This window comes from Podarcis gaigeae (genome assembly GCF_964106915.1).
Source record: "Podarcis gaigeae genome assembly, chromosome: 1".
In the NCBI taxonomy this organism is placed as follows: Eukaryota; Metazoa; Chordata; class Lepidosauria; order Squamata; family Lacertidae; genus Podarcis; species Podarcis gaigeae.
Window position 1 is genome coordinate 125,924,895 of NC_139678.1, and position 26,949 is coordinate 125,951,843.

At 41.9% G+C, this 26,949-nt stretch overlaps 2 protein-coding genes across 2 annotated transcripts in view; both read left to right on the forward strand.

Moving 5' to 3' along the window:
- The first annotated feature begins 6,111 nt into the window (after window positions 1–6,111).
- SGO2 (shugoshin 2) overlaps window positions 6,112–26,949 on the forward strand; it is a 105,191-nt gene continuing 84,353 nt past the window's right edge. Inside the window, exon 1 of the mRNA XM_083706954.1 lies at window positions 6,112–6,121. The gene's annotated coding sequence lies outside the window, so the exon portion shown is untranslated. The remainder of the gene's footprint in view (window positions 6,122–26,949) is intronic.
- Window positions 13,411–26,949, forward strand: part of SPATS2L (spermatogenesis associated serine rich 2 like) — a 63,269-nt gene continuing 49,730 nt past the window's right edge. The window contains exon 1 of the mRNA XM_083709274.1: window positions 13,411–13,921. The gene's annotated coding sequence lies outside the window, so the exon portion shown is untranslated. The remainder of the gene's footprint in view (window positions 13,922–26,949) is intronic.

Here is a 26,949-nt window from a genome sequence, read left to right on the forward strand (position 1 = left end):
GCTTATGTCTAATTAATGCATGAAAGGGTTAAGACCATGGGTAGGCAAACTAAGGCCCGGGGGCCGGATCTGGCCCAATCACCTTCTACATCCGGCCCGTGGATTGTCCAGGAATCAGCATGTTTTTACATGAGTTGAATGTGTCCTTTTATTTAAAATGCATCTCTGGGTTATTTGTGGGCATAGGAATTTGTTCACCCCCCAAAAAAAATATAGTCCAGCCCCCCCCCCCAAGTCTGAGGGACAGTGGACTGGCCCCTTGCTGAAAAAGTTTGCTGACCCCTGGTTAAGACCATAGAGTAAGCTGTGCTGCCAGACTTAGCTCACCTTGGGAGGGATTAGGTAATCAAGCCTTTGTTTCCCCAGTCTACCAGAGAAGCTCAGTGTGTGAGGAGGTCTGATAATCCCAATAATCTAGGAACTTTCACCACTGTAGCTAAGCCAAGTTCTACTGCCTATGCAACATTTTCTGACTGCTGTATGGAAAAGCACATGAATCTGACCTTTGGAACGCTTGTAAGTAAACTATTTTTTAACTTACCATACATGCGGTCTGTTTCTGTGCTAGTGGGGAGAGGGGAACTTTGAAAGGAACTTAGAAGGGCATATTTTAAAGGTCTAACAGCCTATATTTCCACCCGTGCCAGCACACTTAATGGGTCTTTTCCCCCACCCCCAAGAAAAACTTAAAAGCTCTCTGCCTTACTTACTGGGCTGTAGGAAGACCTTTTGAGATCTTGCAAGAACCTCCCAAGCCTGGTAAGGAAGGCAGAGAGCTGAAATTCTTCATCATTCTACTGACAACCAATGCAAGTTCACACAATTGTCCCATATGGGTTCCCGCTTTCCAGGTTTTGACTAGGACAAAATAAACGAGTGACATATTAAGCCAATTTAAGTTACTCAGCTGTTCTGCAGGATTATATGTGATGTAGACTAGGGAGGCAGTCAGAGACTCTCTCACATACACCCCAGACTCTAGTTACTAATCCTGTTCCTAAAATACAGTATATTAAGGATGCTGGCATTACTTACATATTCCATATGGCTATTTTAAACCCCAAAAAACTAATTTACATTTCAAGCAGAGTAATGAAATAATGCATACTGCAAGCTAGATGACATATTTCATAGACATTAATCTTCATAATTAAAACAAGACGGGAATAACAACTTACCAATACGATCCATTTGACATGTGAAGCACAAGCGTTTATCATGAAATTAGGCACACTGCAAGTTAAGAACTGTTCTGCAAACCCAAGTGACAAATTCACTAATTATATACTATGACACAGAAGAAATTGCACATAGTTTTTACACAGGGATCAGATACTCTTCAAGCTAGTAAACAAATACTGTTGAAGTCATTCAGCCAATGCTGGATCCTGTGGTTAGCTAAAATCAGCAAATGGGCTGCCCTAGATAGCCATCCCTACTTAAAAAAAAAAAAGTAGAGACATCACCTTGCCAACAAAGGTCCATATAGTGAAAGCTATGGTTTTCCCAGTAGTGATGTATGGAAGTGAGATCTGGACCATAAAGAAGGCTGATCGCTGAACAATTGATGCTTTTGAATGATGGTGCTGGAGGAGACTCTTGAGAGTCCCATGGACTGCAAGAAGATCAAACCTCTCCATTCTGAAGGAAATCAGCCCTGAGTGCTCACTGGAAGGACAGATCCTGAAGCTGAGACTCCAATACTTTGGCCACCTCATGAGAAGAGAAGACTCCTTGGAAAAGAGCCTGATATTGGGAAAGATGGAGGGCACAAGAAGGGGATGACAGAGGACGAGATGGTTGGATAGTGTTCTCGAAGCTACCAGCATGAGTTTGACCAACTGTGGGAGGCAGTGGAAGACAGGAGTGCCTGGCGTGCTCTGGTCCAGGGGGTCACGAAGAGTCGGACACGACTAAACGACTAAACGATAGCCATCCAGATCAAGGCGATGCTTTGCAGTGCAGAAAACACACCCTAAAGCAACCCTTTTAAGGTTCATTTTTCTTGAAGCATTCAGATTCTGAGCTGCAATATGATAGTAATACAGTGGTACCTCAGGTTAAGAACTTAATTCATTCCAGAGGTCCGTTCTTAACCTGAAACTGTTCTTAACCTGAGGTGCCACTTTAGCTAATGGGGCCTCTTGCTGCCGTGCGATATCTGTTCTCATCCTGAAGCAAAGTTCTTAACCCGAGGTACTATTTCTGGGCTAGCGGAGTCTGTAACCTGAAGCGTCTGTAGCCTGAAGTGTCTATAACCCAAGGTACCACTGTAATATAACAGTAACAGCATGGGAATGAGCTCAGGTTGCCTTCTTGGAAAACGAAGTCATTAAGGAGATATGTTTAAGGCACTTCTCTTGTTTCAGGAGTTTACTGGTTGGGGTGAAAACAAGCTAAATGGCTTCAGTGTGGACATTTCCTTGAGGCCATATCCGGTCTCTAACTCTGTATCAAGAACATAGCATATCAACTATATATTGACACCTTAAAACAAGCTGGCAGATTCCTGATAACTCCCCTGTGTGTTGGAAGAGACTTGAGTGGGATGTTTTTTTCATTATTATTAAGACAGCTACTTGGAGACTGTTTCATACATGCAATTCTAGGGTGGCCCAGATTAGTTTCTTTCTTTTTTTAAAAAATATTTTTTATTAATTTTCCAACATATCTTTATATCAAATCACAATTTATCACATTTCTCTTTTAGACTTCCTTCAGCCTCTCTGATCATCATCCATTGTTCAAATTTTTAATTACGCATTTCCTAATTTTTATATTGCATTTTGTATACCCTCTCCCTCTTATTTTATTCTATTACAATATTTCTCAAACATTCACAGAGCTTCTTTAAAACCCACTAGCGTTATTTGCTTATCACATATACATTCCAAATAATCTGTAAATTTCCCCCAGTCCTCGATGAACTTGTGGTCTCATAGATATCTTATCTTCCCTGTTAATTTGTCCAGTGCTACATAATCCATCAGCTTCATTCTCCATTCTTCTAACGTTGGTAGTTGTTTCTGTTTCCATTTTTGGGCCAATAATATTCTCGCTGCTGTTACTGTGTATTGGAAAAGTTTACAATCCTTTCTATTTATTTCATTTCCTACTATTCCTAAAAGAAAAGCCTCTGGTTTCTTAACAAATGTATATTTCAACATATTTTTCAATTCATTATATATCAATTCCCAGAAACCTTTCACATTCTTACATTCCCACCACATATGGTAAAATGTTCCTTCTTTATCTTTACATTTCCAACACTTATTGCATGTTTTATACATTTTTGCCAATTTTACGGGTGTAATATACCATCTGTAGACCATTTTCATAACATTTTCCTTTAGCGCAGTACATGCTGTAAATTTTATATTTTCATTCCATAATTTTATCCAATCATTAAACTGTATATTATGTCCCAAATCTCTGGCCCAGTGTATCATAACCGATTTAACTTCCTCATCTTTTGTATAATATTCCAGCAACATTTTGTACATTTTGAAATCCAACTAAGAGTAATTTCAGATCATAGTCCAATCAAATGTGAGATAAGAGGTTATGAAGAAAGATCGTTTAGATGGAGAATCAATGACTACCTTCTAGATGATCAAAAAATCTTAGAAGAGGCACAAAAGAAGCTGGTGGAGTATTTTATGAACAATTGTAATAAAGGTACGAAAATGAATATAGTTTGGGATGCCAGCAAGGCGGTGATGAGAGGATTTTTTATTCAACAGAATTAAAAAAAAAAAATAAAAGCAGAGAAAAAGGCAAGAAGGAAATTTTACGACAAATAATGGACAATGAACAAAAACTAATTAAAAAACCAGATAATTCAAAAATAAAACAGAATATAAAGGCTCTGCAAACACAATCTGCGATGATAATAAAGAAGTGGAGTGGAATATTTAAAAAATGAGACAAAGGAATTTTGAATTCGCAAATAAATCAGGCAAATGGCTGGCGTGGCAAATCAAGAAAAGAAAGGAACAGAATACAATTAATAAAATCATCGTGGAAGGAGAAGAGATAGTTAATCCAAAAGGCATTAGAAAAGGATTCTTGGACTTTTATAGACATTTATACAATAATAGAGAGAAAAATAATATGAGGAAAATTGAAAGATTCTTAAAAGAAAAAAAGGTGCAGAAGATCCCAACAGAAAAGAAAGAAAGGCTGAACGCCCCAATAGGAATAGAAGAAATTAAAGAAGTTATAAAAGAATTGAAAAAAGGGAAAGCTCCGGGACCAGATGGATTTACAGCAAGTTATTATAAAGAAATGAGACACATCTACACTGTTGAAAGAAGTCATGAATAACATCCTTAAGGATAGAGAAATGCCGGAGACGTGGAAAGAAGCTTTTATTACACTTATACCAAAACAAGACTCTGATTTAACTCAAGTCAAAAACTATAGGCCTATTTCATTGCTAAATACAGATTATAAAATTTTTGCAAGCATTTTAGCAAAGAGGTTGAAAAAGATATCACAAGAAATTATTCACAAAGATCAAGCGGGTTTCCTTCCTGGCAGACAGATGAAAGATAATATAAGGAATATAATTAATATGTTGGAATATCTGACAGCCAGGAATGAGAAACAAGCTGTGTTAATATTTGTGGATGCAGAAAAGGCCTTTGACAACATATCTTGGGATTTTATGTTAAAAAATTTAGAATATATGGAGGTAGGGAAAGAATTATTTAATGGAATAAAAGCGATATACACTGAACAGAGAGCGAAGTTAATTGTAAACAACATGACTACAGAAGAATTAAGAGTATCTAAGGGTATGAGACAAGGATGTCCTCTCTCACCATTGTTATTCATAATGGTTCTGGAAATTTTTCTAAACTCAATAAGGAGAAATGAAGCAATAAAAGGTGTGTCAGTAGGCCAGAATGAGTATAAAGTAAAAGCCTTTGCTGATGATCTGGTAATAACAGTAGAAGAACCGTTGGAAAGTGCAAAAGTAGTTTTGGAGGAAGTCAAACAATTTGGTCAAGTGGCAGGGTTTATATTAAATAAGAAAAAACCCAAAATACTTGCAAAAAATATGGACCAAGGTACGATAGAAATAATGCAACAACAAATAGGGATAGAAGTGGTGAAAAAAGTTAAATATTTGGGAATCTGGTTAACTCCTAAGAATATTGACTTGTTTCAGAATAACTATGTACCAGTGTGGAATGGAATAAAGAAAGATCTAGAGGTATGGGGACGAATGAAGTTATCGTTTTGGGGAAGAATTTCAACGATTAAGATGAGTGTGCTGCCAAAGATGTTATTCTTATTTCAGACAGTTCCAATAATCAAGGGGACAGTGATTTTTAAAGAATGGCAAAGAGCAATTTAAAGATATATCTGGCAGGGTAAGAAGCCAAGAATTCAGTTCAAGTTATTAACGGATGCGAAAGAAAGAGGAGGCTTCGCCCTGCCAGACTTGAAATTATATTATGAAGCTTCATGTCTCTGTTGGTTGAAGGAGTGGATAAAGTTAAATAATACTGAGTTGTTAGATCTAGAAGGTTTTGATAACAGATTTGGCTGGCACGCATATTTATGGTGTGAGAAGAAAAAAATTCATAAAGGTTTTGAAAACCACATCTTTCGAAGATCTCTCATAGAAATATGGGAGAGGTATAAAAGTTTATTAGAACCAAGAATTCCACACTGGTTATCTCCGTTAGAAGTTATGAGTATTAAGAAAGTTAATATGAGAGGGAACTGGATTACATACAGAGAATTGATTCTAAAAGAAGGAGGAAAATGGAAGATGAAACCCTATGAAGAAGTAAAAGGGTATGTATATGATTGGTTACACTATTATCAGGTTAACGAAATGTTTAAAAAGGATCTTAAAGAAAGAGGTTTTGATGAAAAAGAGTCAAAATTTCAAATAGAAATAATAAATAATGAGTATAAAATTTTATCCAAGATGTACAAAAGGCCCAGATTAGTTTCAAGCCTCTTTTACTGGTGTTACCAATAGCAGCAGGGTAGCCATGTTTGATCTGTTTCAGCAAATGCAAGAAATGTGCCTTGTCTTGTGGCACCATAGAGACCAACTGATTGTCTTGAAAAAGACGAATGTCACTTGTAGTCACTTTTTTGCAGGTGAGATTCAATGGAATAACAGCAGATATAAATTGGATTTAGCACTCTTGTGCAACAAACCTGCATCCAGAATTACCTCCTGGACTTTTTGCAGTAAGTGACAGGAAGGTGTACTGGAAAGTGTGGGATAACAATGGCTTGTCTAGAAGTGGTCTAAGTCACAAGACTTTTGGTGGTTGCTTTTCTGGCGTTGTAAGTTTTGGGTAGTATTCAACTACATTTTTGTGCTGGTGAAAAGGAAGCCTCCCCACCCTCTCTCCCCTTTGTCATTTTCACATACATGCAATGCCAATAATCTCACTATGCAAAACTTTGGAATTAAAATCCCCAAATTTGGAGTATGGGAGAGTGCTCCTGAAATCAGTCCTGAGTTTATTTTTGTATGTCTGTGTGGTGATCTTGTAGATGCTTGTTGAGATGGTGGTCACCAAGTACTGTATGAATGTGGCACAGGAAAGTTTTGTGAAAACTGTACTTGTGTAGTGAGGTTCAAAGAGGTTTCGGGAGAGGTCTGGAAAAGAGATCCTACTCTCCAGTAACAGAGTTAAGCCCAATGACAATTACTCGAAGCATATTCAGACTTGGTTAGATTTACATCTACCCCCATCTACCTTTAAACAAATGTTCCCCACAAAAATACTTAGGCTAGAATAAATTACAGGCACTTAGCTTTGCAAATGAGTGAAGGTTTTACTCGCAGTGTTTCCAGAAGTTAAAGCAAAAAAGTCTCCATCCATGGGCAGTAAAATAAATAAGAAAAAAGTTTACAAGAAACTTAAAAATGAAAAGGGAAAGAGGCCTATATCACGCTTATACCGAAGACAGAGACTGAAAAGACCCAACTTAAGAACTACTGCCCAATTTCCTTATTAAATGTGGATTACAAAATCTTTGCTGACATTTTAGCTAAAAGATTGAAAAAAGTTTTGATGGGGGAGATTCACAGTGACCAAGCAGGCTTTCTCCCGAGAAGACATCTATCAGATAACGTAAGGAATATAATAGACATTTTGGAAATGTTAGAAGTTAATATAAATACAAAAGCTGTCTTGATATTTGTGGACGCGGAGAAAGCCTTAGACAATATTTCTTGGACCTTTATGAAGAAGAATCTCCAGGGGATGGGGGTAGGTTAAGGGTTTGAAAACGGTATAGGCGCTATATACTCTGAACAAAAGGCTAAACTTATAGTGAACAATGTGATTACGGAAGAACTTAAAATAGAAAAAGGGACACGCCAGGGGTGCCCAATTTCCCCATTACTTTTTATTTCGGTCCTGGAGGTTTTGCTGAACATGATAAGAAAGGACCAGCTGGTTAAAGGGGTTCAGGTCGGAGCGAAAAAATATAAATTGAGAGCATTTGCAGATGACTTGGTACTTAGATTACAAGAGCCAGAATCTAGTACTAAAAGGGTTTTGGAATTGATTCAAGAATTTGGTCAAGTGGCAGGATTTAAATTGAATAAGTTAAAAACTAAGGTATTAGAGAAAAATTTAACAGTTACTGAGAAAGAGAAGTTTCAGAATGAGACATGTTTAACTGTGGTTAAGAGTGTAAAATATTTGGGGATCAATATGACAGCTAAAAATATGAATCTATTTAAAGATAATTATGAGAAATGTTGGAAACAGGTGAAAAAAGATCTAGAAATTTGGTCAAATTTGAAGCTTTCCTTGTCTGGTCAAATAGCAGTTATAAAGATGAATGTATTGCCTAGAATGTTGTTTTTGTTTCAAACATTGCAAATTGTGGATAAGATGGAATGTTTCAAGGGTTGGCAGCAAGATATTTCTAAATTTATCTGGCAGGGCAAAAAGCCCAGAATAAAATTTAAGATTTAAACTGATGCAAAGGAAAGGGGGGGATTTGCCCTGCCAGATTTGAAACTTTATTACGAATCAGCAGCTCTCTGCTGGTTAAAAGACTGGCTGCTTCTTGAGAACACAGACATTTTAGATTTGGAAGGTTTTAACAACTTTTTTGGGTGGCATGCATATTTGTGGTACGACAAGGCTAAGGCTCATAAAGGTTTTAAAAACCATATTGTCAGGAAAGCATTGTATAATGTCTGGATTAAATATAAAGATTTGTTGGAGAATAAAACTCCAAGGTGGCTGTCACCAATGGAGGCAAAAGCTTTGAAAAAACTTAATATGGAGTCTAAATGGCCAAAATATTGTGAAATTTAAGAACAAGAGGGTAATAAGTGGAAATTGCAGAGTTTCGAGAATCTAAAAGACAAAGTGCGAGACTGGCTTCATTATTATCAAATATTGGAGGTCTATAAGTTGGATAGAAAAATTGGTTTCCAGGTGGAAAAGTCGAAATTGGAAACAGAACTGCTAGAATCCAAAACTAAGAACTTGTCAAAAATGTATAATTTGCTGCTGAAATGGAATACACAGAATGAAACGGTTAAATCAGCGATGATTAAGTGGGCACATGATATTGGACATAACATTATGTTTGCTGACTGGGAAAAGTTGTGGACCACCGGCATGAAATTTACGGAGTGTAACGCCTTGAGAGAGAATATTATGAAAATGATCTATAGGTGGTACATGACTCCAGTCAAGCTTGCAAAGATTTACCACTTATCAGATAACAAATGCTGGAAATGTAAAGAAAGTGAAGGTACATTCTTTCACCTCTGGTGGACATGCCCAAGGATTAAGGCTTTCTGGGAAATGATATAAAATGAAATGAAAAAGGTATTTAAATATACCTTCTTGAAGAAACCAGAGGCCTTTCTCCTGGGTATGGTTAGCCATGTGGTGTTAAAGAAGGGCAGAACCTTTTTTATGTATGCTACAACAGCAGCAAGGATACTTATTGCAAAGTATTGGAAGACACCAGATCTACCCACACTGGAAGAATGGCAGATGAAGATGACAGACTACATGGGACTGGCAGAGATGACCGGCAGAATCCGAGACCAGGAGAAAGAGACAGTGGAAGAAGATTGGAAGAAATTCAAAGACTATCTTAATAAATATTATAAAATTAATGAAAGCTAGAATTGACATGGGTTTAAAATTATGTGGTTTACAGAGGTTTGATTACAGAAAATGAACAGAAATGTTAAAAGCTATGGGAAATAAGGGAATGGATTTGCTGATTAGATAATGAAATTAGAATGCAGAAGGGGGAGGTATGAGGAGGTCGATGAAACTAGGGTTAAGAAAATAAGGATTGAAATTATACTTGTTTATTGTGTTTATGTTTATGTTTGTTTTTCTTTGTTTGTGTATGTGTATGTTGTTTTTTCTTATGGTAATGTAAACTTTAATAAATATTATTTTTTTTTAAAAAAGGAATTGGTTACAAAAAAAAAGGATCATGCAATGTTTAGGTTAGCAAAGATGCAGGCTATAAAATCTCATTTTAGCGAGATTCTTCATTCACAAGCAGCATTTGCTGAGTTGGGAGCCAAGCCACATTTCTCCTTCTTCACTGGTTCCAGGAAGCATGAAGAGAACAAAACTGAGAGGGAGGAAACAAAGGTTAACCCTTTCATGCATGCAAGTGTGAGCCAGTAACTGTATATTTAAAAAAACACCACTGTACATTTAGTGAATGCAGAACAGTAGGTTCTAATGCCTTTATAATGCATATTTTATCAAGAGCTATAGCCTGCAGTTCTGCTGTGAAAGAGCACATAAATGTCATCTGTATAGGCTATTTTTAGGGTAGGAAAATGTGTGGATAGGGAGATTTGGCCAGATTGTAAGCAGCTGCATTCAGTTATGAAAGGATACAGATCTCTTCTAAGGAATGATTTTATCATTTAATTATTTATGTGTGGGCAGTTAAGAAGTGAGCCTGATTTATGCTGAACTCCTATGAAAAGATGTTAAAATGAGTATTATTTTTAGAGGTTTTAGATTGAACTCATCGTTTTCGTAGCTTGCCTGTGTTCACTAGCAACATCTGAAGCTCCCCCTCCTGCCATCCCTCTTCTATAGATTCCTCCCTTCCCAAATTTGTTCTGCTCTTTAACAAAAAACGACACAACGACATTGGGATGCTGTTATACGCATTGCCACATAACTATGTAGTTCTCCATGAAGGAGAAGTGGATTTCTATTAAATTACCTTTATGGCGTTCTGGCATCTCTGGATATGTTGTTTTGTTGTTTTTAAGGGATGGCATCCAATTTCGTTGCACTTGTGCAATGTTGCACTTGTGTAATGACAATAAAGAATCTATCTATCTATCTATCTATATTTGGACTTTTCCTGGCAGACAAAAGTAGCATTGGATCAAATGAAAAATGTTTCCTATCACATGAACCAAATGACTACAGACTGCAAAACCAACTTTGGAGCTATGGCTGAAGTTGGAAAATTATTAACACAAAAACTAAATATTTTAGATAAGTACAAATGATACGTAAATTATTGGACAGCATCCTGATATGCTTTAGCATTTACTTTCCTAATACAGAAATGCATGTGCTATACACCCACACCAGTCTATGAATCAAATGGAAAAATAAGCCAACTGACCTTTGGCTGAACATATACATTTGATGTATGAACTAAACAGCAGGACACTTTTTTGCTCACTTTCCAGATTTTTCTCTTCACTTTCCCACATCCAGATATAATTTGTAAATCTTTTATAGCCTTTTATCTTATAGCTACATTCTGCTCCAAGATCTTTGTCTGAGTCTTTTGTTGAATCCTGTTTTCCCAGCTGGTTTGCAATAACAGCTTTATTCTATAAGAATCCTCAGGATTCCCAAAATCCCCACCGCGCTGCATAACATAAGACGCATGTTTGAACTTTGTAACTAGAAAAGAACTTGGATCCAAGAAATTCAAAATGTATGTTTAGAAAATTCAGAAGTTGCACGCAATATTTATTTTGATCCTTTATCCCAGGCATAGGCAAACTTGGCCCTCCAGATGTGTTGGGACTACAACTCCCATGATCCCTAGCTAGCAGGACCAGTTGTCAGGGATGATGGGAATTGTAGTCTGGAGGGCCGAGTTTGCCTATGCCTGCTTTATCCCTACTAGGTTGTATGCCAATCATATGAAAGAGGATACAAATGACAGCCCACATAACATAGTGGATCAGAGCTCAAGTTTCCATTGTGATGCACAGTGGAAAGCCACCAGAAAGCACTGTCTCGTTTTAACCTTTTCCCCATAGATTGCTTTAAGAACAAAATGGGAAACCCTTTGTACACAAGCCCTTAGTTTGCATATGCATTTCACACTAAACAAAAAGCTATGGTGTGGTATTGTTGCATGACACCTCAATCTCCCAGCAGTGTGAAACTCCAGGGTTTGTGTTTCCTTTTCAAAATGAGGCACAGTCAAGAGTGTGGTGTCTTCAGGATTTATGGTTTAATAATAATAATAATAATAATAATAATAATAATAATACCCCACCCTCCCCAGCTAAGACCGGGCTCAGGGCAGCTAACAACCAATAATAAAAACAAGTTGATTAAAATACAATTTAAAAAAATTAAAATACAACATTAAAACATTAGGATGCAGCCTCTTCACAGGAGGAGAAAGGAAAAAGAAAGAGGGGGAAGGAATCAAACTGATTCTAAGCTAAAGGCCAGGTGGAACAACTCTGTCTTATAGGCCCTGCAGAAAGAAATCAGATCCCGCAGGGCCCTGGTCTCATGAGACAGAGCTTTCCACCAGGCCGGAGCCAGTGTTGAGAAGGCCCCGGCTCTGGTTGAGGCTAATCTAACTTCCTTAGGGCCCGGGACCACTAGGGTGTTTAGTTTAGTTTAGTTACACATACATACAACCCGAGCATACGATGGAGGGGTTCATAGCATCAACACCCCAAAATGTCTTTTTTCTCCCATAGCAGCAGCCTGTGATTGAAACAGAAATCAAACATTGTCTCTTATCCTTTGCTTGCTGCTTTTACTCCAGCTTCTCACTCACATAACAACTGTTGCTTTGTCCTACTCCTGATCTAAGAGAGAGAAGAGGAGGAGCCCCACCCATTTTGCCATCTGGCACAAAGCCCCCTTTCCTTGGTTCTCTTAATGGCCCGTTTGCCAGTCGATCACCTCTGCCTGATTTATATTTTGACACTTGCTAGGATTATAGGCATAGCTGTCAAGTGTCCCTTATTTGAAGGGACAGTCCCTTATTCCAGCGCCATGTCCCGCTGCTGTCCCTTAATGATTGATGTCCCTTAAATGTCCCTTAAATGATGTCCCTTAAATTTCCAAGGAAGCAGCTCCTCTCCCTCCCTCCCTGCTGGCCAGGGAGGAGGGAGGCTCCAACTGTGTTGCTTGGCTGTGTTGCTCATCCAATAAGAAGTCTAAGAACGACTGGGGGTGTGTGGAGCTTGCATGCCTTGTGTGTGGCTAGTTAATGCAAGCTGAGGGGTTTTTTGAATGCTGGACACCATTTTGTTGCACGTGCTGCTGCAATCTTTGCAGTGCAAAGCCAGGCCAGGGAGCCATCTTCAGTTGAGGCTGCATAGGCCTTGTGGTGCATGTGATTCAGATTCTATTCAGTTGAACCTCTGGTTACAAAGTTGGTTGGACAGTGTTCTCGAAGCTACCCAGCATGAGTTTGACCAGACTGCAGGAGGACAGGAAGACTGGAGTGCCTGGAACAGGTGAGGCTGCAGGTCCCTTATTTTGGCTGCTGGTCCCTTATTTTCAAGGCTGCTGGTCCCTTATTTTCAAATCTGTAAATTGACAGCTATGATTATAGGGATTAGAAGCCTGGCACCCACAAATCCATAACAGTATTATCCTAGAATCCTAATTCAATCTGAGTACAGTACATAAAGTGTGGTTTGTTTAGGTGTCCTAATGGAGGGAGTTTATTTATGGGGCTTATTTATGGGGGAAAACAACTTGAGGAGGAGATTATTAGATCCTTCTGAAGCAGTTCAGTGAGTCACCTAGTGAACTATTGCCCTCTGTCTATGGCTAGTCTCTTCGGCCACCCATCTAACCCGCTATCTATTTATTTTTCTCGTTTGCCTCTTCGGTGTCTGCCCCAACGTGCTAGAATCGCAGGAGAAATCGCATCTCGCAACCGGGGCAAGTTGTGAGGAACGAAGTCTTAAAATCTGACACAAAATCTGACCAAATAAGTGGGGCCATTTCCATCAGGATCCAGTTCGGAGGGCGGGGAGATGTGTTTTAGGCTGTGAGAAACTCCTCGCTATATTATTTCCCCCTCCGGAATGCCTCATCGAGAAAATATGCTGGCTATGTCCCCTTGGCTTGTCATGATCTCCCTTTCTCTCTCTCTTTTTCTCCACCTCTCTCTCCCACACACCTCCTCCTCAATTCCAGGCAGAAGCTAGCAATGCACCGGAACGCAGAAGGGAGCCAAGGTTGTGCATTTCGGCGCGCAAAAGCGAGGAAACGCCAGTGGCGGCTGCTGCGGGGAACCGTAAAGTCATTTGGTAGTTGTGGAGGAGGAGGAGAGCCCTTCGCCTTCCTGTGCTTTAAAAAAAAGACGGGAGCGTAGAAAGAAAGAGAGAAGGAGGAGAGAGAGATTGTGTGAGAGAAGGGGAGTGTCTCCGTGGGGGGAGCATCTGGGCGCGCGCGAGGAAAGTTGGCTGGACGTGGAGACCCAGCTTGGAGCGGGGAAAGGACGCCGCTTCCCTGCCAAGCGAGTTCCGTGAGGGGAGCCAGAGGCGAGGAAGGGAGAAGAAGAAGAAGAAGAAGAAGAAGGCGCCCGCTCGACCTCGGCAGCTGCAGCCTTTCCCTTTTAGAAGAAGCCTGCCCTGGCCGGACCTCGACGCCTCAGGCGACAACAGACCATTGGCTGCGTCTGTGAGGTAAGGCGCCCGGCGCGTCTCTCGCGCGCCTCTCCGGGGCGCAATGGCGCCTCGACTTGGGGAATGCCTTTGGCTCCCCCCCACACACACGGGGGGGGGGGCAGCAGGGTGGGGACTTGCCGTCTTCTCGTTAATGCTTGGAAGGATCCAGAACACCCCCCACAAAATAAAGTGCCCCCTCCCCAGCCTTTCCAGGGCGCGCATATTTAGGAAGGCGATTTTGTGACACCGTGTGGGGAACCAAATGTGGTTCTGGTGCTGTGGGGTCAGTTAGGGAACTCGGTTTCTCTTTCTCTCTGCTCCACCCCCACCCCCCCAATCAAATGCAATGTTGCTCTTCAGCCCGGAGAAACGAAAATAGAATTGCAGCTTTAGGGAAGTGTACGTTGAAAGGAGCCCGCCCGTGCCCTTGTCCAATCTATAAACAGCCTCGGGGATCTGATCCTGGCACTCCTTTCCCCAAGCGCTCCCCATGGATTCCAGCACAGGGGGCGTCAGAAGCCCAGGATCGGATCCTGGGTTATGAGCTAGCTAGACGGGCGCCGCCGACCCATGTTTTGTTTTTGAGGCTCGTCTTACAGTACATAGTACAGTACTGATGCAATCCAAGGCTCTCTGCAAGGGGAAATGTTATGTGTGAGTCACATATAAACCACATTCCCCAGGCTCCCTCCCTCATTCCTTGTCTCCCATACGCACCCACCACCCCCTGCTAAAAGTCTCTAAAGGGTATCGGTATTAAAGTTGGATGGCTTTGTGGAAATATTAATTCTGAATGACTGGAGCGGCGCCGTGAAACTAAGAAGTGACAGTAGTACTGGCTGCCCTGGGGGGAAAAAATGAAACAAAATGTGCTGAGACAGCAGCACTGCTCGTTTCTTCGAGAAGGGATGCATGGCATTTTCTGGAGGAACTGGCCCCAAATGTGGCTGTAGAAATGTGCTGAGATTTAACGGGCAGATGCAAAGGTGAGTGACCCGTAGAGGCTGTTTGCACGGCGGTTCTGTCATTTTATTTATTTTTTAGCTGCAGTTTCAGTCAGCGCTTCGCTGTTCACATTCAGTCTCTTCCCTTGCAGAGCACAAAAAATCGCTGTTGCTATTTTCAGATCGTTTTGTGTCTACTGGCAGCTGGCAGCAACAGGATTGGTTTTGTTCCATATCATCGCAGTGGTTTTCTTTTCCTGCACAACTGTAAATGCTGGTTCTTTCCTTGGTGAGGTAGAGAAGGAAAGAGATTTTGGTTGCCAGTGTGCAGCTACCCACATTTAGAGATAGCAAATAAGCAACAACCCATTCCTTGCATTCCTGCTCATGCAAAAACCTTGTAACATTTTCAATCCGAAGTTCTATCCATCCATTAGAATATGTGAATGATTATAAATTATATATGAGTGCTGATAAAATGCAGGGTATGTATTATCTGTTCTTAAAAGAAAAAATGCCTACACTGAAATTCTGCATCAAGAAAAGCTGAATTCTGCAACTTGCATAAAATTAAGGAAAACTGAATAGTTCTGTTTCCGGTTGTCTAGAGAGATGTTGCTGTAAGTTTTTCGGAATACACCTTTGTGGGAGGAGACGGACCCACAAAGAGAAAATACAAGCCTTTACAGCTTGATGCCTGCCCTTGTGGTCCATGACAAAAGAGAAAAAAGAATTCAGTGAGCCTGTGAGGCTCATCCACAAATAACCACCCCAGCAGAGTAGTTAGTCTGCTGGGAAAGATGCAAAAACGTAGGGGAGCTGTAGGAGAAACTGACTATCTCCGCTGGCTTCTCCCTTGAGAAACCAGATCCCCCAACAAACCAGTGCATCTTGCCTGACCTTTCAAAGGAGCTGGCGTTTCCTTCTTGACTGACCTCTGTTGGAGCCGTGGCCTTGTCCAAGCAAACTAAGCACAACTTCTTTCCAAGTCAGCCATCCTCAGGTCTTGAGGAAATCATTCAGCGATGGTGCCTGAATAGTGGGGTTGGAAAATGTGAGGCAGACAAAGGGCAAAACCCACCCTGTGAGTGAAAAGGGGGAGAAGAAATTCTTGCCTGCATCCCTACCCTTGCCTAAGGAAACATGAAGTCACTTTGTCTCAGCCCTCTCAGATGGTCACTGAAGCCTTTCCCCCATGACCACTGGGAATCTCAACTCAGAATTTCTAACTTTTGCAATTTCATCAAGCTTTGCCCACCTACTTTCAAGACCAGTGCTATTTTTCTACAAAAAAAGAGGTTCTGGAAATCATCATGGACGTCTCCCTTGTTCTCTTAGAACATGGGTAGGCAAACTAAGGCCCAGGGGATCCGGATCCGGCCCAATCGCTTTCTAAATCCAGCCTGCGGACGGTCCAGGAATCAGCATGTTTTTACATGAGTAGAATGTGTGCTTTAATTTAAAATGCATCTCTGGGTTATTTGTGGGGCCTGCCTGGTGTTTTTACACAGGTAGAATGTGTGCTTTTATTTAAAATGCATCTCTGGATTATTTGTGGGGTATAGGAATTCGTTCATTCCCCTCCCAAATATAGTCTGGCCCCCTACAAGGTCTGAGGTACAGTGGACTGGCCCCCTGCTGAAAAAGTCTCCTGACCCCTGTGACTTAGAAGGCAATGGCACCCACCTGAGAGGTCCCAGAACAGTTTTGCTGAGTTCGGGCTGGAAAAAAAGCTCTCTTCAAGACTATGTTTGAAACTTAAAAAATAATTAAACCTGATCCGCCCCCACCCCCCACCCAGCACACTTCAATGGTCTTTCATGTTCTCCCTTTCTCTTAATACCAGAACACCCGTGTCCCTAAGATACTAGGTTACTAGATAGGATGACTTAAATGCAGTTGACAGATTTCAGAGGTGGTTTGATTCTGAGTACCAGTTGCTAGGAGCAACATCAAGAGAACATGAGAAGAGTCTTCTTGCCACTGTAGAAAACAGGATGCTGGAGTAGAAGGACCCTTGGTGTGATCTGATGAAGCTCTTCTCACGTTCCTACACATTTGTGCAGAATGGTAGAATAAACAGCCTTGAGAATAGGTACAAAATGCAGATAATAAGAGGAGGTGTCAGGATGACCTCCTAAAGAAATGATATCAAAATTCCTTTTTAAGGCATGGGGCCCATCTAGCAAACATGTTTCACTCTGGTGTAAAAGAATGGGATGCAACTTGTAGAAAGGTATGCAGGTTAGCAACGCTTGGTGAAATCTCAAAAGCCAGAGAAGTTCTGAGCTGGACTTCCAGAGATCAGGCAACAAGGCTTTAGTGGGCACCTGAAGCAGTTGGGAATTCTCTAGCCCAGGGCTTGTTTAAAGCTACTTTTGTCTGGGGTGCCAAATGATCAGTATTATTATTACTACTGCTGTAAGTCACTCGGTTAAGTAGCTTACTTACAGAAAGCTTTCATAAGCACAATGTCTGCATCAATTGAGGGTTTAAAATGTAGCTTGCTAACTGGGGTGTAATTGCAGCTGTTCCTGTAAGAGAGAGTTTGGTGCTGATGGAAACGGAACGATAAGGAGTCTGTGTGCATTCAGGCTGTTTAGCAGCACAAACCTTGTGCCTGTTTGCTCAGAATGGAATCGGGTACATTGTGTTCAGTGGAGGTTACACTCAGATATGTGCACAACATTATTATTCGAAAGTGCAAGTTAGCAATAAATGTAATTTTGCTATAAAACAGTTACCACTATTTTTTTTTTAAAAAAAAATTCCACACAGTTAAAAGGTAAAGGGACCCCTGACCATTAGGTCCCATCGTGACCGACTCTGAGGTTGCGGCGCTCATCTCGCTTTAGTGGCCGAGGGAGCCGGCGTACAGCTTCTGGGTCATGTGGCCAGCAGAACTGAGTCATGTGGCTCTGGTGAACCAGAGCAGCGCATGGAAACGCCGCCTACCTTCCCGCCAGAGCGGTACCCATTTATCTACTTGCAGTTTTGACGTGCTTTCAAACTGCTAGGTTGGCAGGAGCAGGGACCGAGCAACGGGAGCTCACCCCATCGCGGGGATTCGAACCGCCAACCTTCTGACTGGCAAGCCCTAGGTTCTGTGGTTTAACCCACAGTTGGAAACCCACAAAAAAGTATAGGGGTGAAAGGAGATTTGCTCCTTTGCTGTGTCATCCTGCTCAGCTTGGAGCCTGGGCTTAGCTCAAATTTTTAACCAAGACCCTCTTCCCAGCCCAGCAAGGAGTCTGGATGAAGCAGAGCAACATTGCTTCCTTGCTCCTTCACCTTCCTGGTCCTCTGCTTCCTTGCTGCTCAGCTTGGAGCTGGGGCTTGGCTCCAGGGCTGTGCTCTCCCATCCAGCAATGGAGATGAGCTATTGTGCCCCTTCTCCTGTGCTCAGACCCAACACAACTTTTTAAAGGCCTTGTGTAATCCAGCAGAAAGCATGATATGTGCGTCCCCCAACTCAGCTAGCATAGATTCTCCCTTCTGTGTGTGTGTGTGTGTGTGTTGCCTTCAGGTGCTGGGATCTCAACAGACTGGAAGTAAGTAAGCATGACTACACATTTATCATAATACAGGTAAAACCAGCAGTTTCCAGACCATCATTCTGCGATACTATTTTGTCATAAGCAACCATAGTCAAATTTGGTCCAGGTTATAAGTTTACAGCATCTGTCATCATCAACAAAACCTCCTCAAAGTGAGTGGAAATAGACAACCATGTACTGTGTACCATCTTAAGCTCCTTTGATCCAGCATTTGAAACAATTGCTTCCTTCTTTACCTTGGGATACTGTAGTTTACTGTACTAGACTTTTTACCCTTCACCCCCTGGAAGTGGCTGGTGCTGTATCTTGGATTAATGACTTTTCAAACATGTAAGATGAATTTTTGTTCAATTTTGTAAGAGAGTAAAGCTGTTCAGGTTTGGCATGGGCTAGCTACTCTCAAAAAAGTGGTCTTGAGTATATTGTATACTTGGACCATCTTCCAGCTCTAATTAGTCCAATATGTATTTGTTGAGTATGTGTTGGTCTTGAGCAGATTTCTGTTGTCTACTCTCCATTGACTTCTCTGCATTGGGAAGGAACCCTGTATATTGTGGACTCTCCTTCCTTGGAGGTCTTTAAGCAGAGGTTGGGTGGCCATCTGTCATGGATGCTTTAGTTGAAATTCCTGCATTGCAGGGCATTGGACTGGGTGACCCTCTACAATTCCAGACCTCATAAGAAGTACAACAATTTTTTTAAGTGTTTCAAGTTGAAGAGCAAACTTTCAGCTGTCAACAGTTATTATTAGCTAGGACGTTCAGGCCATTCATCTTAATGTTTAGCATGCTCCTGGATGCTCTAAATTATCAAATTCTTGATGGGAACCCTCCATTAGCTTTCTCCGTTGTATGACTTCTTATAGCATTATATAGGACGCGGGTGGCGCTGTGGTCTAAACAACTGAGCCATTTGGGCTTGCCAATCAGAAGATCGGCAGTTTGAATCAGCACAACGGAGTGCGCTACCGTTGCTCTGTCCTAGCTCCAGCCAACCTAGCAGTTTAAAAGCATGCCAGTGCAAGTAGATAAATAGGTACCACTGCGGTGGGAAGGTAAACAACATTTCTGGGTTCCGTCATGGTGTTCCGTTGCGCCAGAAGCGGTTAAGTCATGCTGGCCACATGACCTGGAAAACTGTTTGTGGACAAACGCCGGCTCCCTCGGCCTGAAAGCGAGACGAGCGCCGCAACCCCATAGTCACCTTTGACTGGACTTAACCATCCAGGGGTCCTTTACCTTTATAGCATTAAGATTTACCCACTGCTGGAAGTGAGATGTTGACATGAATCAGCCACTGAGCTGATGTAGCACAGTCATTTCCCTCTCTTTCACTGCAAGAGCTCAGTTCAGTCAGTCATGTAATCCTAAAGACGCTTACATGGGAGTAAGTCCCTCTCAACACAGTGGGACTTTATTCCAATTGCACTATTAGTTCCACGGAAAATAATGAGATTTGGACAACAGAGAGTATTGCATTATCTTGAAGACTAACACAGATTTATTGGGACATGAGCTTTTATGGCTAGAGCCCATTTTGTCAGATGCATGAATTGTTATCCTCTGTTGGCAGGCGCTTATATGGATATGGAGAAAAACAGATGTAATCAGTGGGGCCAAAAATGGGATGTAAGTTAATAACTAACTTTCCTTGGGTTTCAAGTGAGATTTAGCTGTGAGCTTCTTCATGCCTGGCACTTTTTCTATGCAAAAATAATCTACACGTCGGAAAAGGGCATGGGTGAAGATCCACAAAGTATCCAGGAATTTCCAAGTTTCCAGAAATTTTAGGTTCAGCTGCAGTGTCTTGTTTTACTCTTCTATGAGGTTTTTCATATTCTACAGGAACACACTCCTCATAACCAGCAGATGCAGGCTTCAGACGAGCACATAGATTGGCATTAAGTCCAGGATCCATTCCACTACCTCAGTAAGATCACCCAGCAAGCACAATGAGGCTCCATAGTAATATATCAGGCCTTGTCCATTGCCTGAAATTTTAGGAGTACATGACACATTGTACGGTGGTGGTTTTCATTTCACAAGTCGTATAAAAATATATCTATGCAGCGTACAAAATATTGGTGGGAACCAAAGCAGCATAACATAAACTCAAAGCAAAATACCTTGTTGAATCAGGATTACAACATTGGCAATTGGACAAGAAGATAATAAAAATACATAATTTTCATAAGACGTCTTGCTAAAGTAACCAGCTCCATTGTTGGTGCCTAAAACTCTGTGGATGGGTAGCGCATATCATAAACCTGGCATTGCCACACAAAACACACCATTTCTGGTTAAGGAGAATGATATTACAAGGGAACATCTACATATTTATTTCAGAAGACTCCTTGCCTACCCTTCACTATAAGGTCCCAGGGTAGATTTGACGAAAATAATATGCAGTTATAAAACATATAGAACCATTGCACAATGACTGAAGCAAGTAAAAATGTTCCAAATGGAACAGAACAGTATAGATTCAGCAGAAGAGGTGTCCCACAAAACAAATAACTATCAAATGCCGAGATAAGCATATGCTGAAAGAAATGCAAAACAGACATGTAAAAGCCTATTGCAATCTTTCTTTATACAGTCAACAACTAAATATTCTCGCTTACCCTTCTTGTAGAAGTGTCAATGCAGTGTGTGTGTGTGTGTGTGTGTGTGTGTGTGTGTGTGTGTGTGTGTAAAAGAGGGAGAGCACAGCATTGTAACTAAGCAGGAGTCTTCACTCAGACTACATTTTGGAACCACCATACAGTATCCACACAAATACGGGAAGAAGAGCTAACTTCAAATAGGCAAAATGACGCTGGTGGGGTTTTTTGTGTGTATGTGTTATTTCTAGCAACGCTTCCCTTTTCAACAAAATCCCCTCTTCCCCTCATGAAACTGAAATTTCAATTTATGGATGCTGGCTCTGTTGCAAAGGAGGCAGACAGATAATAGCCCAAATGCTAACCATTGAAAGTGCAGTGTAGCCCATGAATGGTGATACGGGACTTATCCTATTATATGGGATATAATATATGCACATTACGAACAGGCAAATTGCTGACACGCTATCCTGAAACACAAATGCCAGCTACAAGGGAGTGTCCGCTCAAAGGAATGTGTTGGCCTCTTAACCGCTCACTTGCTGTTCTGCATGAAATGGCATCCTGAGTTAAATTACAGTACTTAACAACTTTGCGGTATTGTACGTTTTCCTGCACTGTTAGGAAGAATTCTACTTCCAGCTGTCAGTATTACCACAATTATGATTTGCCCAAAAGATGCTTTACTTATTGAAAATGATTCAATATCAGATATAAAACTTTGGGTAAGACGTAACAGTTCATCAGTTGAGTCTTCCAAGGGGTGTGCTATATGGGCATATATGGCATTTCATTACGATTTTAGCTGTACAGAGCACTGTACAATTGTTGTATCCGCTCGCAGCATCCTTCTAGGAAGGCAGTCTCTTCACATTTTGCAGATGGGAATCTAAGGCCAAACACAGTGCTGCGAATGGAATTTACGTGGGTCTGTAGTTGATTTGGGGTTTGAGCCTACATCTGCTAGGTTATATTACATCGTTTTCGTTGCAATTTGCTACTTTCTTGGAATAGGAATTTTGTTGTTTGCATCGTTACCGCAGAACAAACCATTTGTGTTGGGACTGAGCAATTTCTTCGGCCTATGGTGCCATTTTTGCAGTGGCTTCCTCTAAACTGGGCTTTAGTGTCCAAAACACTACTCTGTGTGATGCATTCACTTTCGTTTGCTGAGACACAAATGGAATATGTAAAATAAGAAATGCTCGCAGTCCCTTGAAATGCATTGCAGTGCGCTCTGGGGCTATGCCCAAGCCTGGACTGGAAGCCCCAAGCAAAATGCTGTAGTTAGACCATTGCAAAGGTCAGACTTCTAATGCCACCGTGGGACGCAGGTGGCACTGTGGGTTAAACCACAGAGCCTAGGACTTGCCGATCAGAAGGTCAGCAGTTCGAATCCCCGTGACGGGCTGAGTTCCCGTTGCTCAGTCCCTGCTCCTGCCCACCTAGCAGTTTGAAAGCATGTCAAAGTGCAAGTAGATAAACAGGTACCACTCCGGCGGGAAGGTAAACGGCGTTTCCGTGTGCTGCTCTGGTTCACCAGAAGCAGCTTAGTCATGCTGGCCACATGACCTGGAAGCTGCACGCCGGCTCCCTCGGCCAATAAAGCGAGATGAGCGTCGCAACCCCAGAGTCGGCCACGACTGGACCTAATGGTCAGGGGTCCCTTTACCTTACCACATGTTACCAGGCCCTTAAAAATTTGGGTCCAGGATAGCTTAAGGAATACCTTCATATTCCTTATATCCCTGCCTGATCGCTGAGATCTTTGGGGAAGCCTCTGTGGTTCCCCATAGCTCAGATGCATAGCTTATATCTGCCAGAAGCAATTTAGTAATGCGGGCTTGAAATCAGATAGCACCTCCTGTAAAACTTCAGGTACTTGATGAAGACCTTCCTACTTCAACACGTTTTTACGTGCTTTCTGTTTTTACGATTTATTTTATTTTATCCACTGTATACAATTTTTTGCAATTTTATTGCATACTGCTCAGAAACTTCTTAGGTTAAACAGTGTATAAATGGCTACAACCATTTTCTTGGTTTTCTCTGTATTTGTGCAGTGCCACCCATACTAATCTGGCTAGTCCCCAGTCTTCCATTTGGACTAATAAGGATAATCAAAGGGCAACATTGGTCTTTGTGTGGCTGGAGGATATCGGGGGTGATCTGACGAAGCCTTTATCTAGAAATAAAGCTGTTTGTACATTCCATCCTGTTCTTTCTGTTTAGAATTTCGTTTGATTAGCAATTCGTTTTTCAGTTTAAATAGAATAGTGTAAAATTCATAGTCTGACATCAAAGGTTGCTTTCAGTATTCACTTCAAGTTACAGTTTAATTCTCTTTTTTTTTTAAAAAAAAAAAAGGCCTTTGGGGACAGTTCTCAAGAAAGTGATGGCAGAACAGCAGAAATAGTCAGTTTGTGACTTTGACAGCCTTTTTCATACAACAAAGAATAGGCAGCAGTGCAGATTTACCTTAATTTGAAAACATAACAGAATGGAGTCTAAATTGAGGGATGCCAAAGGAGAGAGAGAGAGAGAGAGAGAGAGAGAGAGAGAGAGAGAGCTGCAGTTACAATCACATTTGTAAAGGAAATGTGAGGTATTCCTGCTGTCATCAAGACATTTTCGCACCTGAGGCAAACCACAAAATGACTCCTCCCTTCGCCAGGGGTCGAGGGTTGAGGGAAGATCTGCACTGGAAACAAGGGTGGGTGTGTGGAATAAAATCCTACACTGGGAACAAGGGGTGAGTAAAGATCTACAACTGCAACAAGGGAGCGGGAAATCAAATCAACCTTACCTGACAGTTGAAGAAGGAATCAAAGGTTGTCATGGGCAGGGGTGTCTTACCCATAGAGGCTAGTGGTGTGGGGTGCCAGGGTGCCAAGTTCTGGAGGATGCCAGGGAAGAGGCGGAGGCTGGAATGGCACCTCCCGGCATCAGCTGCCCTCACCCACCTCCGCCATGCAGCACCACACCCGGAGCCTCCGTCTGCCGTGGCCACCGCGGCACAAAGCGGCCAGCTAAGCCAGGAGGCGCCGCGTCCAGCCTCTGCCTCTTCCCCACCAGAGGAACTGCACTCCGGCCACTGCCCGCCTCCTCCAGCCCCATATGCAGTGCCATCCTCCCTAAAAACTCTGGAAAACGGGGGGGCGCCCAAGGGAGCTTTGCACCATGGCGCTGGATATGCTTAAGATGGTCACGGGGGAGAAAGACGCTCACTCTGAATCAGGCTGGGCGGGTGCAGAGCCCAGGAGACCCCAGAGGGCAGCCCTTGCCATTCCTCCCTAGGGATGGGAGACCACCAGCACTTCCTATTCTCCAAGGGCTGCTGTAGAGGCAGCATGGGGTGCTATTTCCGAAGAGGTGGCAGATCCAGTCTCCGAGAAGCATTAAATAAAAATCACACTACCTCATCCCATTCCCACACAGAAATTGTGGCAGAACAGCTTCCAAATAATACAAAGTGTATTGGAAATGTCAAATCCATGTATCTTTTTTTAAGCAGGAAAAAATGGCACCGCATGTTTGAACAACTAATGAAAGCCAGTAGGAATCGTATGTCCCTGTTCACAAGATATGTTACGGAATTTGGCAGTTTTGTGATTTTTATTGATTCAGTATTTTGCTTTTAATTCTGATATTTTTGTAAGCTGCCCTGGGATGATTTGGGGGAAGGGCTTTTAGTATTAGCAGTAATATTTCCATGTAGCAACCACAGCGCCATGTTTCACACTTTGGTTATAAAGGCAATGAGTATCTTGTGGGAGGTATTGCATTTTCCCAGGTATACAATGAACTATGCCTTGAAGGGAGGCATGCAGACTATGTGCAAAATACCTGTATCTTAAACAAATAGACTCTTGGTGTACAAAAAATAAATATCCTGATTGTGTAGGAAAGTCCGGAAAGATTTTCTGTGGCTGGAGTTCAAGGGATCTAGGATTTGTTGTACCTGGGAGAAAGACCTTGAATCTCACTAGACATATCCTAAACTTCTTTTCTTTTCTTTTCTTTTCTTTTCTTTTCTTTTCTTTTCTTTTCTTTTCTTTTCTTTTCTTTTCTTTTCTTTTCGATAAGCATATTTAATTCCAGGCAGACAGACATTGTCAACTTGCAAGCACTTATATATGTGCCATCTGAGCACAGAGCATGTAACCCAGCTGAAATATATTACCTACCAGCTCATGAAAAGATTTGATCTGTGAAGCTGTTACTGAGCCTGGTCTTTTATTGTTAAGCTTGGGAAAGTACCTAGGGCTAGAGAAAGAGAATAGGTTTTTTCCAGTATTGAGGGTGGTATGAAAGAGGCATTGTTGTTTGGACTGTATGCACTTGTTCTACTATCTACTAGCTAACAGAGTTTTGCGGTGCTTCAAAAATTTACAAAACCTGTTTAACCAGAGAGGATAACGACACCAAAGAAATATGGGTACTCTGCGAAAACAACAATAACTTACATTGTGCCATGTCCAATTTTCTGTGTTTGCACATAACAATAAGCCAATAAATTTGGGATTCTTCCTACTTAGCTTCCTCATCTCTGCGAGCAGGTAAACAAACCAGGAGGAGGGATAGCTGAACCCAGGATCATGGTTTGTTTCTCTCTGACAAAGACTCTCTGGCAACCAGAGTTTGGTCTTGACATACGAACCCTGGCTTGTTAGTGGGGAGCAAACCACAACCCTGGGTTCAGTAATGCTAGCCTGTGTCTTTGCAGGTTTGCTTTACCCACCTGTGTGAAAGGAGGATTAAAGGCTACTTTCATGTACAGTACAAGCTAAGGTTCCAGCTTATTGTTACATGTGAGTGTAGCTGATACCTTGCCTCCAACCTAGCAGAGCATGCAGTTCTGTTATCAGTTATTTGTACATCCTGTTGGCATCACTGTAACTCCGGAATGGGCCGGAGAATTGCTTTTATAATGTTTACTATTTGCCAAAAATAATTTGAAGTGTGAGTACCTTTACTCCTTTCTTCTTCTGCCCCTTAAGTCATTATTTCTTACAGTGTTTTCTTTGACGATCTGCCATGGAACATTTAGCTAGTGAACAAAACAGTCAAGGGAGTAATTTTATTACAGAGGAAAGTTCCATATGAAACCGTTTATTATTATTTTCAAGGAATTATATTTCATTTGATCGAACATGACATATACGCTATTGTTCTGGAAGAGGCTTTTTATATCAGATAAATCTTATTTGTACCAGCCTTATTTCTCTTTCACTGCTTTAAAAATGCCTGCTATTTTTTAAAAAAATTGCTAGACAGGAGAAAATAAACCAATTTGTGACATCAAATTATCTGTGTTGTGATTTATAGCTTTACATCCTTATGTCATGGATTGATGGTGTTTACTGTGAAGGCGTGTGGGATGAGGGGGGAAAACCTAATGCATAAGGAGCAGTGACTTCATTGATGAAGATGCAGCGGCGGAGCAAGCCAATTGGGCGCCTGAGGTGGTGTGTGTGCCCTGTGCCCAGGTGTGGGGCCAGCTGCCCGCAGGGTGGGCGAGCTGGGGCAGGGCGCTCTGTGGGGTCTGCTGTAGGGCAGCTGAGTTGGAGGCAGCGGGTGGACCGTTTGGGACAGTGCAGAGCCCGTGGCGCCCAAGTCACCATGTCACTCCCAGGAGAGATGTGTGGCTCAGGCACGCTACAGGCCCCACGGTGAGTGCCACCCGGCATTTTGTCACCCCCCCTCAGTGGTGACACCTGGGGCGGCCCTCCCCCACCGCACCCCCTTTCTCCGCCCCTTTGAAGATGGCTAGCTGAGTTGAGTCCCCTCCCCCTCACCTGGATAAATAGCAGTTAACTGCACCAAAACACATGAACTAAATATTTATAATACTGTGCCTGAAAAGGAAGTCCATGGATTCGAAGAAATGTCTGTCAAGATCTATTTTGGCTTGCAGCATGTTATCTTCTCTGCAGCCTTCAG